This window comes from Phyllobates terribilis, unplaced genomic scaffold (genome assembly GCF_046119375.1).
Source record: "Phyllobates terribilis strain yellow unplaced genomic scaffold, ASM4611937v1 Scaffold_35__1_contigs__length_13245226, whole genome shotgun sequence".
In the NCBI taxonomy this organism is placed as follows: domain Eukaryota; kingdom Metazoa; phylum Chordata; class Amphibia; order Anura; family Dendrobatidae; genus Phyllobates; species Phyllobates terribilis.
Genome location: NW_027362795.1, coordinates 4,949,788 through 4,964,296, shown reverse-complemented (window position 1 = coordinate 4,964,296; position 14,509 = coordinate 4,949,788). Strand labels below are relative to the sequence as shown.

The 14,509-nt window shown below is 46.8% G+C and overlaps 1 protein-coding gene and 1 pseudogene across 1 annotated transcript in view; one reads left to right on the top strand and one right to left on the bottom strand.

Moving 5' to 3' along the window:
* Window positions 1–14,509, top strand: part of LOC141182609 (uncharacterized) — a 272,324-nt pseudogene that overhangs the window by 188,143 nt on the left and 69,672 nt on the right.
* The window catches only part of LOC141182601 (uncharacterized), a 116,731-nt gene that overhangs the window by 75,924 nt on the left and 26,298 nt on the right, over window positions 1–14,509 (bottom strand). The gene's annotated exons all lie outside the window — the stretch shown is intronic.

The window sequence follows — 14,509 nt, the reverse complement described above, 5'->3', positions numbered from 1 at the left end:
TATTGAAACATTCTCTGAGTACCATACCCTTTCCTTTATACATATTGTAGGGGTTTTACTTACTGGGGCACAATGGGAGGAAAACAGGAGGCATGTTCCTTTAAAATTTCATGTGGGTTTATTACTTCATAAACCCAGAAGCCAAACAGAAAAGCAAATGGCCTTTAGATCAGGCAAACAAAGTAAATGTCCTTAGCAGGTCTCTGCTCAGCCAGGCCTGTGTGGCACACAAGCTGGGGTAGCGTCCAGTGTCCTGGCTTAGTCTGAAGACAAACATACACAGTAGGCCTTCTACCTCCAAACATACAGACCATGCGCCAAACAACAGCCTTCATTTTATAGGCTGTTAACCACACCCAGAGGTGAGGTATGTGGGTAGCTGGACTCACCCATTCTCTCCTAGCTACCTGTAACCCGGCTCCCAGGTGCACCAAACGATCCTCTTAGTGCTTATGTGCCCTAGAGAAACACTCTGGGTTACATCACAGAGACCAGCCATCTCTGTGACACATACCTCTCATCGACTACGCGACCATTTGCCACCTTACATACCCCCCCCCTCTGCCTAAAGCCGTGGGCTTGACACCTTTTACTACCAGACAAGGGATTCTCGAGAGAGCATCGACATTACCATGTAGCTTCCCTGCTCTATGTTCTACAGGGAAGTAGGAGTCCTGTAGGGCTACAAATTCGAGGGTGACTCTGGCATTTTTTAACTTTTTTCCCTCATCCATCTGAGTGGAGCATAGTTGGATAATAATCTAAATTTTCGACCTAACAGATAGTACGGTAAGGTGTCCACTGCACACTTTATAGCAAAGCGTTCCTTCTCTATGACCGAATAATTTTTTTCGCTGGAGGACAGCTTTCTACTCAGGTAGAGGACTGGGTGCTCCTCCCCGTGTATCTCCTGGAAAAGGACTGCTGCAATCCCGACATTTGAGGCATCTGTCTGGAGTATAAACTCTTTATTGAAGTCCGGGGCAACCAGGACCGGTTGCCTACACAGAGCCAATTTCATCTTTTGAAAGGACGTCTCCGCCTCTGCAGTCCACTTGGCCTTGGCTGATTTTGTCCCTTTAAGGAGGTCAGTCAGGGGTGCGGCCATCATGGCGAAGTTTGGGATGAATTTCCTGTAGTATCCCACGATTCCCAGGAAGGCTCTGACTTGCTTTTTCGACACCAGTCTCAGCCAATTTTGGATTGCTTCTACTTTAGTATTTTGGGGTTTTATCTCAACTCTACCCACTACATATCCGAAGTACTTGGCTTCTTATTTCCCCATGCCACATTTCTTCGAGTTTATTGAAAACCCCACCTTCCTCAGAGCATCAAACACAGCCTGAATCTTTTCCAGATGACTCTCCCAGTCTGGACTGAAGATAGTATTGTCCAGGTATGTTGTGCATATTTCTTATGGGATGCAAGGATGCAATCCATAGCTCTCTGGAATTCTGCAGGGGCCCCTGCAGTCCAAACGGCATTCGGGCATACTGGAAGCATCCGTCGGGCGTAGAAAACGCAGTCTTCTCTTTGGCTACCTGTGCCATGGGGATCTGCCAATATCCCTTCGTCAGATCCAAGGTGGTTATGTGCCTTGCTGGCCCAAGCCTCTTGATCAGCTCGACGACGCGTGGCATTGGATATGCATCAAATTTGGTAACCTCATTCAACTTCCGATAGTCGTTGCAGAATCTCCACTCACCATTGGGATTTGGGACCAAGACGATCAGGCTCGACCAACTGCTCTTGGATTCTTCAATGACACTGAGCTTCAGCATACAAGCTACCTCTTTGGATATCAACTCTCGTCGGGCCTCAGGTATCAGATAGGGCTTCAAGTTCACCTGCACATGTGGCTCCGTCAGAATCTTGTGTTCTGTGACCCTTGAGCAGCCCGACAATTCCGAGAATATATCTCTGTTCTTCTGCATCAACTCCCGACACTGCTGTTTCTTGGCCTTCGTTAGCGTTTCCGCTATTGCGACTCCTCCAACGTCACCTTCTAGCTTGCCCAGCAAGTAAGGAGCTTCCACAGACTCTCTGTCTTGGCACGGCTTGATGAGGTTGATTTGGTATATCTGGTACGGCTTACGTCGTCCCGGTTGATGAACCTTGTAGTTCACTTCACCCACTTTTTCCACCATCTTATACGGCCCTTGCCACTTGGCCAAGAACTTACTTTCCACCGTAGTTATTAGCATGAGGACGCCGGTCTCTCGGATTGAATTGCCTCACTCTGGCTGACCGGTTGTAGACTCTGGCATAAGCTTCTTGTGCCTGGAGGAGATGTTCTTTTACGATGGCCATCACCTTCACATTCCTCTCCTGCATCAGAGCAACGTGCTCAATGACGCTCCTGTGGGGCGTGAATTCGGCTTCCCAGATTTCCTTTGTGACATCCAGAAGACCCCGCGAATGTCAGCCATACAGAAGTTCGAATGGCGAGAACCCTGCAGAGGCCTGTGAAACCTTTCGGTTGGAGAACAACAGATACGGTAGGAGACAGTCCCAGTCTCTACTGTCCCTTTCTATGTCCTTCCTCAGTATACTCTTCAGAGTCTTGTTAAACCTTTCGACTAGGCTATCTGTCTGAGGATGGTATACTGAAGTCCTCAGTTGGGAGATTTGGAGGGCTTTGCATAACTCCCTCATCACCTTACTCATAGAGGGAATTTCCTGGTCGGTGAGTATCTCCCTTTGGTAAGCCTGTTGGGGATAAAACTCACGGGATATATTCTTTGCGGAGGAGTTTCTCAGTGGAATCACTTCAGGATAGCGTGTGGCATAGTCCAGGATAACCAATATAAATTGATGCCCACGAGCACATTCAACCAGGGGACTGACCAAGTCCATAGCAATTCTCTCGAACGGCACTTCAATAATGGGCAATGGCACGAGGGGACTTCAAAAGTGAGAGGTGGGGGCGGTTAACTGGCACTTGGGGCAAGACCTGCAATACTAAAATATTTCCCGGGCCAATAGAACCTTTGTAAAAGATAATGCCTTACCAACACCAGATGCAGCAAGCCTCCATGACAAAGGCGGGGCCAGCACATGTGCAAAATACTGATGCAGACAGCCACTCACTAACCTACCAATTCATGGAGGGGGTGGCTGTGTAGTATTATACATGCACACCGATGGAGTCTGCATAGGGCGCCAGTCACACAGATATGTGCGATGCACAGTTTCTGGCTTTCAGCTTGTTGATGACGCCCATACTATTAGATCAGGTGGGTCTGCCCAGCACTATATTAGTGCACCCCTACAAGACAGACGCCCCAATTCACCCAGCCAACACTAAAGAAGCCTGGCCGCATCCTGCAAAAAAATGTGCAAAAAAGATGAAAAATAGTGTAGAAGATAAATACACCACATGAGGTATTGGTCGATATTTTGGCCAAAATACACAAGCTCGCAACCCAAACGTCAAGGGTCCTCATACTTGCGAGTCCTAACACTAAACATTAAAAATGGTGAACATTGGACATAATTTCAAAAAACATCACAGTAAGGCTGTATGCCCACTATGCGTTTTTTAAGCGTTTCCGCAGCGGCAATTCCGCTGCAGAAGTGCTTAAAAAACGCTTGGTAGAAGGTCTGCCATGTTCCCCAATGATAATCCCATGTGCTGTGCACATGCTGCAGAAATTTCCGCTGCGGATTATCATTGCGGAAAAATCCGCAGCACTACCAATTATTTTGCGTTAGCGCGGCATTTTCGCCGCCATTGACTTACATTGGAACGCATGGAATCCGCATCATAGCATCTGATGATGCGGAATCCATGCGTTTCAATGTGCGGATGGTACCCAGGTTTGGAGAAGAGGAGACTCTCCTCCGGACCCGGGTACCATAGAACCTATTAAAAAAAGAATAAAATAAAAAATATACATTATACTTATCTTCTGATGGCCCCCGGTGTCCTTAGCAATGCTTCTCCGCTTGCCGGTAGCTCGCGATGGTCTGAAAAGGACCTGCCATGATGTCAATTAGTCATGTGATGGGTCACGCGACCGCTGACGTCAGCAGGTCCTTTAGTCTACCGCGAGCTGCCGGCAAGCCAGGACGCATCGGATAAAGACACCGGGGGCCATCAGAAGGTAAGTATATATTTATTTTTTATTTTTTACCATTCTTTCGGTCACCCTATATAAATCCATGCCGGTTGAATGTATTTATATAGTGTGACCAAGTTGTCAAGCACTTTCCAAGTGATGCTAAAATGGCTTGGAAAGCGCTTGACAACCCGCTTTCGGAAATGCATGTGAAGAACGCTTCACTTCCGTACAATCCACATGCGTTTTTTCTGCCAGGGAGATGCCGAAATACTCAGGAAAATATCCGGAGCATTTCTGCATCGTGGGCACGTGACGGCGCCTCTTGAGAAAGAAGAAGCGAAACGCGCGTCGGGGCGCGTCCTTTACTACCTGCACTTTCTGTGGCTCCCCTGGGATCTGGCCGACTGTTCTATACTCAGGTTTCTCCCCTTCTGCTTGCTTGGGTGAGTGCCATGTACTAGACTCTAGGTGCATCCTGGACACTGCAATCTACTATATATTGGTGCCTGATATGGGTGCATTTTTTATTTATTGCTTTAAGTCCTTGTCAGTCACTAATTATTGCATTAGACTCCATATACTGTTTTACTGACTGTATTGGATTTCCCGCCCCACAATGGGGCTGTTTCCCTCTCAATGGAGGGTTTTTGATTGATCTATCTATGCACCCATATCTGGACTCCTTGTCCTCCTGTTAGATGTACCTGCCAGGGTCGGATATCCCACTGTATGATCTCCAGGAGATGCCTTAGTTCTGGCACCTCTTTTTACCTCATTGCTGTGTTATCTCCATATGACTTTTAACACTTTGTTAATGTATTTTTGAATAAAATTGCTGTCTGTTTTGCCATATTGCTCTCTTTGTTCTCCTTTTTTGCATCTGATCAACGAGTAGGCAATATGAACCTGGTGTCTGATTCATTGTTTTCAGCTCCAGGGTTCGTCTTATATTATGCATTTGGCCAGTTTGTTTCGCATCGTGGGCACATAGCCTAAAAGATAATGCCTTACCAACACCAGGTCAGATCACCAATGCACTTCAGGATGCGGCAAGCCTCAGTGATAAAGGCGGGGCCAGCACATGTGCAAAATACTGATGCAGACCGCCACTCACTAACCTACTATTTCATGGAGGGAGTGGCTGTGTAGTATTATATATGCACACCAATGGAGTCTGCATAGGGCGCCAGTCACACAGATATGTGTGATGCACATTGTCTGGCTTGCAGCCTATTGATGACGCCCATACTATTAGATTAGACGGGCTGCCAAGCACTATATACATGCAAGCCCACAAGACATATGCCCCAATTCACCCAGCCAACACTAAAGAGGCCTGGTGGGGTATTTATCATGTGGTGTATTTATCTTATACACTATTTTTCATCTTTTTTGCACTGTGCATCACACATATCTGTGTGACTGGCACCCGCCCTATGCAGACTCCATCGGTGTGCATGTATAATACTACACAGCCACCCCCTCCATGAATTTGGTAGGTTAGTGAGTGGCTGTCTGCTTCAGTATTTTGCACATGTGCTGGCCCTGCTTTTATTATGTAGGCTTGCTGCATCCTGCAGTGCATTGGCAATCTGACCTGGTGTTGGTAAGGTATTATCTTTTACTGTGATGTTTTTTGAAATTATGTCCAATGTTCACCAATAGAACCTATGCACGATCCGTTCCTGCGTTTTTTCAACTCCCAGATGTCCCCCCAAGACATGTGAATGGGCCATGTCCAACACCTTCCGTGTAAAAGGCCCCAGCACTATTAACTGCTCCACACTCTCCTCCCTCACTTTCTTGACCCGGTACAACAACTCCTTACTCATCATAAAATGGGGAAACCTTGTGTCAGCCCCCGACTCCTGTGCATCCCCATTTATAATAGTGACATTATTAAAGGCTTCCTTCAGAGTTAGGTCCCTATGTTGGGCAGACCCAAAATTCTCGCTGGTCACCCCTAACTCTGGAATGGCAGACTCATGGGGCACTACCTCCTCATCCCCCACAAGGACGCAAAAAGGAAACCTGTCTGACTCTGGGTGTGGTGATCCCTCATTAGGGTTAATTTTTTTCTTATCTGAGCCAGCGAACCCAGAACCCTTCCCCCACAGATCCCAAAACAAGCAAAAGTCCCAGCCTATAATAATAGGGTGCAACAAGTCCTGAACGACGCCGACCTCGTGGGACTCTGTACCGTGGGCCATTTCAATGTCCACTCTGGCCCGTAGGGTAGTCTTTAGCATCACCATGAATGCACTGAACGCCGACTTTTTTCCCCGGGATAATTTGGAGAGGAAGGGTGGCCCTCATAAGGATCACCAGTCTAGCAGTGCCGTTACCTCCCATCTGTTCACCTTCACGTGACATGCTTGTGGCCCCTCGCTGGTTGGACAGTTCACACTGTAGGCCGGATAAGCATAATATGAACAACGTTGTCCTATGCTGCAGTCCAACGGCTCAAGGGTCAGGGGACAATGGGCAGCTATATGGCCTGGGCCGGGGCACCTCCAGCAAACAACATCACCTGTATGGACCTTGGGCACCACCTCCCTCGTCCATTTGGACCTTGGAAGTCCCACCACCTTTTGGGCCTCCACCCCCTGTTGGGAACTCCAGTATGTAGTGGGCTGCCTTCCCAAGGAACCTTCAACCCCCTGGTATCTCTCGATCAGTCCGACCAGTTCATCCGCATACCGGGGATCACCCTGGGCAACCCAAGGCTGTATGGGCCTCGGCAGGGAGTGCACAAACCAGTCCATCACCACCCACTCTACCAACTGCACAGGCATTGAGGCCTCTGGCTGCGCCACTTCTGGACCAGGTGCAGCAGGTCAAACATTTGGGACGGAGGTGGTTTGTTCCGGTGATAAGAACCCGCTGTGCCCTGATAGTCATTGTCAACCCCAAGGGTGCGAGAATCTCACTTTTTAGCTTGCCATACTCTTTGGCATCCTGCAAAGCTAAATCATAGTACACCTACTACGCGTAACTCTGGGGCTCTCCTAGTCAAGTATGGCAACAGTACCTCTGCCCACTGCTCTTGTGTAAATTTCTCCCTCTCGATGACCCTTTGAAACACCATCAGGAATGTCTCAACGTCATCCCCCAAGGGTCATTTTCTGCAAAGCCCGTCATACCGCCTTCCGGACCTGGGGTTGGAGCGCTCATCCTGCCCTGGATGGCGGTTGCCAGAAGCTGCATCTGCTGATGTTGTTCCTGCTAGTGCTGCTGGATCTGCTGTAACAACAGCCTGTTGGTCTCCTGTTGATGCTGCTGTGACTGGACCTGGTGTTTCAGCTGGTCCTCCATTTTGTCTGGCGATGCTTGCTGGCTTGCGACAGACTTCACCCAGGGCATGCAGTCCATCCTGTAGCAGTCACACGTCTCTGCTGGGAACGCTGCCCGCAAGTCTAACACTAATTGTGGAGGTTTTACTCACTTGGGTGTGACAGGAGGAAAACAGGAGGCATGTTCCTTTAAAAGTTCATGTGGGTTTATTGCTTCATAAACCCAGAAGCCAAACAGAAAAGCAAATAGCCTTTAGATCAGGCAAACAAAGTAAATGTCCTTAGCAGGTCTCTGCTCAGCCAGGCTTGTGTGGCACACAAGCTGGGGTAGAGTTTAGTGTCCTGGCTTGGTCTGAAGACAAACATACACAGGAGGCCTTCTCCCTCCAAACACACAGACCATGTACCAATCAACATCCTTCATTTTATAGTCTGTTAACCACACCTAGAGGTGAGGTATGTGGGTAGCTGGACCCGCCCATTCTCTCCTAGCTACCCGTAACCCGGCTCCCAGGTGCACCAACCGATCCTCTTAGTGCTTATGTGCCCTAGAGAAACACTCCTGGTTACATCACACAGACCAGCCATTTCTGTGACACATGCCTCCCATTGACTACACAACCATTAACCACCTTAGAATACCTTGATACATATCTGGTTTTATGATTACCCCACGGCTGATGAAAGGGAATCTGTCACCCCTTGGGACTTATCTGACCTCTAATATTGGTATACAGGTGATAGAAATGTGAATCTATGCATACCTGTATGCCTCATATTAGAGGTCTGTTTGCTGTGAAATGGCTTTTTATTCAGTGAAGATTCTGATGCTTGCTGGCCGTGGGGTAGTCGGTGGAGTGGATTCCTTTTAATAAATACTCACTTAGCCCCATTCTTCGTGCAGATACTAATGAATCCAGGACCTATGAGATTTTTACCATATGATAGTTGGATAGTTAGGGGTGTATCATCCATAGCAGCAGCCCACAGGGCCACTATGGTGCCCGTGAAAAAACACAGAATTTGAGCTTGGTTTAAGTTGGTATCCATGCAGCACATAAATGCATATTTACTATGGCCATAAATCAGAAAAAAACTATAAAGAAAAATGATCATAAACCCTGCTGTAAATAAATAAATAAAACCAAAAGTGCATTTAAATAAAATAGGGTTCTTAGTAACACTGTTTTTGAGCATGAAAGCTATCCCACCATGGTAAAATGAACCCATTCGGGATAGTCCTACACTGTTTAATATTAAAAACCTTACCATGTATCAAACTTCTGTGTGTGAATCAGACATGAGATCTAACGTGATAGAAGATTACAGTCCGGGGAAGACGGGAAACATTCATATAGACGGCCGGTGGAGATGTAGTCAGTGAAGAACTCTGGCTAAATATGTTTGTAGAGCCGTAGTAGAAGATGAAGATGTCGTCGTCCTTCTCATGAAGTAGTTATTTCTCATGTCACGTGTAATGAATATCTCCTGCAGTATTGCTAATGCCGATTGTAGTGTCGGTAAATGAGACGAGAATTAGCTTTATGGAAGATGAGTCTTTGAGAAACGTGTTCAGCTACAGACTCCAAGGAAGAAACTGCTTGCTGTATGTGGCCTTAAATATATAGGTTTTATTACTAGATGTAAAGCAGAAAACTAAATACTGTAAAATAATATATCTCCTCATATGTTTCCCCTTATTATCTCCAGTAATTGTATTATTACTCAATATCAGATCCTCTCAGTGAAGATCTTCTACTTAAGAGAATTTTCCTTATGGACCCATCAAAGATGAATATGAATAGAGACAAGATGGCAGAGAGGATATTAAACCTCACCCTAGAGATCCTCTTCCGTCTTACTGGAGAGGTGAGAGATTCTGATGACGTCACATTACATCAATTTTATCTATGGGAATAACAGATGGACAGAACTGGAGAGGTGAGGACTCTGGAAATGTCTGGAGTGAGAGTTATTAATGTGTCTTTCCCTAACCAGGGTTACACAGTAGTGAAGAAGACCTCTAGTGAGCGCAGTCAGGCCCCTGTGTCTGAGGGATGGGGAAGACCTCTGAGCCCAATCACTGGGCCTCCATCTCACCCCCTGATACATGAGAACATCAATGATCAGAAGATCCTAGAACTCACCTACAAGATGATTGAGCTTCTGACTGGAGAGGTGACACTGCTGGGAATACTGGGATATTATACAGTAACACTATGAAAGGATCGGGGGGATGACTGTATCATTGTATGTGTCAGGTTCCTATAAGATGTCAGGATGTCGCTTTCTATTTCTCCATGGAGGAGTGGGAGTATTTAGAAGGACACAAAGATTTGTACAAAGACGTCATGATGGAGGTTCCCCAGCCCCTCACATCACAAGGTAATAGACTGGACTAAATACACACGGCCTATAATTATCTGTATGTAAAGAATGAATTCAGTCCCTATATGTGTTTCCTCCAGATCTATCCAGTAAGAGGACAACACCAGAGAGATGTCCCCATCCTCTTCTTCCACAGGATTGTAAACAAGAAGATCCCAATGTTCCTCAGGATCATCAGGTAGATGGAGAGAAGGTGTCATGAGATCTCCCCTATGATGTGTAGACGGCTGTGAAGGTCTTGTGCTCAGTCTTGTTTTATCCACCAGTATTATATGTTTTATACTTGTGTAATGATAACGGTGGAGATGGCAGGATTAGAGCTGATCATAGATGGGACTTCTCCATCTGTCTGTGACTTTTACAATATTTTGTTTCAGGGTGAAGATCTGACCCATATTAATGCTACAGAGACATATGTGAGGGATGATGAGCAGTGTAAAGAGGAGATTCCTACATATGACTACCCAGGTGAGTAGTAATCACTAAATGCAGAGAAGTCACAGATTCTTCTCAGTCACCGGCTGTGGCTGCTTTATCAGTGGTGTAGTCCGGCCGTATCACAATCGTGTGATCACCATTTTGCCTCCAGACCACAACATTCTCTTCCACCCAAAACTGTTCAAATGATTTTGGGCATTGAAACCCTTTTCCATAGAACTTACAACCTGGAGGATCCACCTACTCCCTGTGATTAGGAGACGTTACCTGCCCAGATCTGTAAATCACAAAGCCAGAAAATCACTTAAAAAAATATTATGATAGGACTGTAAGAGAAAGCGGAGGGTAATGATGCTGTTGGCTTCCTAGAACCCTGATATCTTATTGGATGAATCTACCTTCTCTCCCTTCTGTGCTGCTGAATGTCCTCATATGGTCCCTACAAGACCAGGTCCAGTGTTTCTGGCCAAACTTTACTTTTATGATCTACAACATTAAATGTGCAGTGAGGCCAAGTGTGAATTTCTGTACAATAACAGCAGAGTTTCCCTTTATACTTTTCAATTTCTTTTAAAACTGACTAACTTCAAACCGGATTGTGATTAACTAAACAAAAATAACATTACACCTGTGCCATGATATATCTCTAAGCTAAATATGAGACCCCTCATCTCTGCACTATTATAAAAAGTTCTCTTTGAACATCTAATATTTCTTCTTGAAACTCATCTGACAGAAAATATTGTCCCTTAAGATAGTTTAGATTGCCAAGAGCCCCCGAGCCCCATACTCTAATTACCCCAGAGAGGTTTCACCACTAGTTACTCACTACTTACTGATGAAGACTGTTGAGTTTGATTATTTCAGTAGATGTGTTATTGTCTGTACTCACAGTTTTTGACTACAGTAGTTAGTTCCCAAAATACTCTGATTTAACCCCTTCCTGCAGCCAGTTTTGTGTTCCTATCAGGGCCCATTTTTTAAATCTGACGTGTGTCACTTTATATGGTGATAACTTTGGAATTCTTCACAAAGGATAATAAGAAACAGATGGACCTTACAAATTATTTTCCACCTTTTCTTGAATCCGACAATACCCTATATACGGTTGTATCCTACTATCTGGGCACATGGCCGGTTAAGAAGGGAAGGAGCGCCATTTAGCTATTTGAATGCAGATTGTGCTGGGATAGTGTGCAGACCCAATGTATTGGGGGCACTGTTCATAGTCACCTGGCAGCTCAAAAGATGGCTACCACGAACAGGCTTGGCGCTATCTACTCCATTTTCCAGATCCCAGGGTTTGCCTTGCTCATCATCCTTTAACACCTCTACATGGATTTGGACTTAGACAGAGACCTCCTAAGCTTGGGCCACAGTGTTACCTAATGTTCTGTGGTGTGAGATGGCAAGAAGAATAGTCAGATAGCCGGGTCAGAACATGGAGGTCAGAGAAAATACAAAATCACACAAAAGCAGTCAGTAAACGGGCCGAGGTCACAACAGGAATCAAATACACAAGCCGGGAGCGGAGCACAGAGGACTGAACCAGAGGAGAACAAGGCTGGATCTGGCAGCTTCCGGCAATATGCTTCCAGCTTTAGTAGGGTGCGGTGCTTTCCAGTTGGCTGAAGCAGGGAGCAGATTACTGCAGCTGGACAGCACACACACCCATACTGCCAGACTGGATGGTACTACTGGTCCCAGGCACCCTAATCTTACTGGCTGGACAGAGCCTGCACCACCCAGAACTTCTGGTTCTGACGTCTCCTCCATCACCAGCGCCGCCTGCAGGATGAATAAGGCGGCTCCTGGTGAGAGAAGCAGACGTCGCAGGAGCAGATCCCAGAGGAGATGGGACCCACCATTTACAGAAGCCCTAAAGTGACTCCATTTTGGAAATTATAACCCTCAGTGAAATAATCTATAGGAGTAGTGACTATTTTGACTCCACAGGCACTTTCCGGAAATTAGCACGCAGTGGATGTTGGAGAGTGAAAATTACAAATATATAATTTTATTACCCAACACATAGTGCCCAGATTGTGATCCAGGAGACACTCACCATCAATTAAGTGGGTTCTTCTCACTATAGTAATGTCAAATACATGGAGGCTAAATGTGGTTTGGGCGCACTGCAAGGCTCAGAAGTGAGGGGAGATTTGACTTTGGGAGAGTGGATATTGGTGGATTGGTTTATGGAAGCCATGTTGCTTTTCAAAAGCCTTTAAGCCACTAATAATGTGGAAGCCTCTGGTTTTCCATTGACAGATGATGGACCTGAGTGGGGACTTGCTTTTTGTGAGATGAGTAGAAGTTTTTATTGATATTATTTTTGCCTACATAACATTGTTTGGTGGCTTTTTATTCCACATTTGGGAGGCAGAATTAACAAACAGTTGGACACTACGATCCACTGGTTCATCCTATGAGGTTTTCTATTAGACTGTGAACTGTTATTGTCTTGGTGAATAATGACGGCTAACATAAGGCAAAATTTAAAAAAAATCACAGAAAAAGATACAGCCTTACTAACACTAAATCATATAACAAATGCACTAGCAGGATGCCACAGACCTCCATGATAAAGGGGGGGGGCAGCGCAGGTGCAAAATACTGGTGGAGCAACCACTCACAAGCCTACCAATTCATGGAGGGGGTGGTTGCCTAGTATTAAAGATGCACACAGATGAAGCTTGCATAGGACGCCAGTCACACAGGTAGGTGTGATGCAGTGTCTGGCTTAGGATAGTGATGATGCCCATATTATTAGATCAGGAGGGCTGCCCAGCACTATATAAGTGCACCCCACATGGACAGACACCCCAGTACACCCAACCAACACTAAAATGCTAGTGCATTTGTTATCTGATTTGGTGTTGGTAAGGCTGATTTTTTTCTGTGATATGTTTTCTTGTTAAATAATGATACTTACTCTGTCACCTCATTGGGGAACACAGGACCTTGTGTGTTATGCTGCTGTCCAGTAGGAAGCGACACTATGCATAATCTGGAAAATATTAACCGTGGCTCCTCCTCTGCAGTATACACCCCTGAATGGCATCAGCCTTCTCCAGTTTTTGCTTAGTGTCGCATAGGAGGCACACCTAAAACGTTTACTCCGTTTTCACTGATGGGATTACAGATAAAGAAAAGTGGGTCTAGTGCGAGACTCCCGGCATGGCTCCTTCCTCGGCCCCTTGATACAGGGTGCACGGTTGAAGTCGAGATGGCTATTCCACATGTCGCTTCTTCCCCAGCCCCTCGTGTGCTGGTTCGAAGTCGAGACCCCCCTCCTTCCCCAGTTCCTTTCGGTTTCTGGGTTGAGGTCGAGACGAGGATATAGCCCCCTGATGGTGACAGCCAACCTCCCTAATCCCCCCCTGGGGTTATTAGGTTGAAACGCCTCAGGTAGGGCCTGTACAGGCACCAAGGACCCCAGCCCTACTGCGGGCTCCTGTCGGGGCCGGGGTAGCACAGGCAGGCATGATACAACAGAGGCACAGGCCTTCCTGCGCCCTGTTTCTGCGGCAGCACCAGTTCTATGGTGCCTCAGGGGGACTCTTCACAGGTTCACAGGGCCCCCCCTTTCTCTTCTACCCCACCGCTACCCTGCCTTTAAATCCGGGGAGGTCTGGTTGTCTGGTTCAGATCCAGCCCCCCTCCCGGACTTCTGCGCCGGCCTGGAGTCCCTTTGGGCATCAGGCACCCAATTTAGGCCGCGACTTCGGCCTAGCCGAAGCCGCCACCTCCTCTCCCCGGCCCGCCCCCCAAATGACAAATATTACACTTTACAGTGTCATAGAGGGGGCGGATCGAGACTGAAAGGGTGCGATTTTACACAGTTCTGCCACCCTTTCAGCTCTCCGCCCCCCTTCTGTCTTAACTTTACTCCGGCGGCCATTATCTGCTGCAGAATAAGGGACACAGCCAGTCTCTGAGGGGCACAGGACTGTGGATCTTTGGCTCTTGACCTAGGGGCACACTGGTGGGATAAGATCACAGCTGGAGTTCTTCCTCGGCTGTGAGTCCATTATTCCTTATAGGCTCCTCTGCATAGCCTCCCCTGTTGGGCCCTCTGCATAGCCACCCCAGTGCACTATGCCGGGGTCAAGGTCCAAGAGAACCAGGCAAGACTGCTATTATACACTCTGTACAGCCTGCAGCAATACTCTCCCCAGCGGCAGCATGTATCCGCACTGCCAGGACTGCATCCAGACTACTGTGCCACAGCCCCAAGAAGCCCCTTCCAATGCTTCGGTGTCTAATGCCATGCTGGAATGGGTCACTCAGATGTCGCAATCTATGACACAGTCTATAGATAAC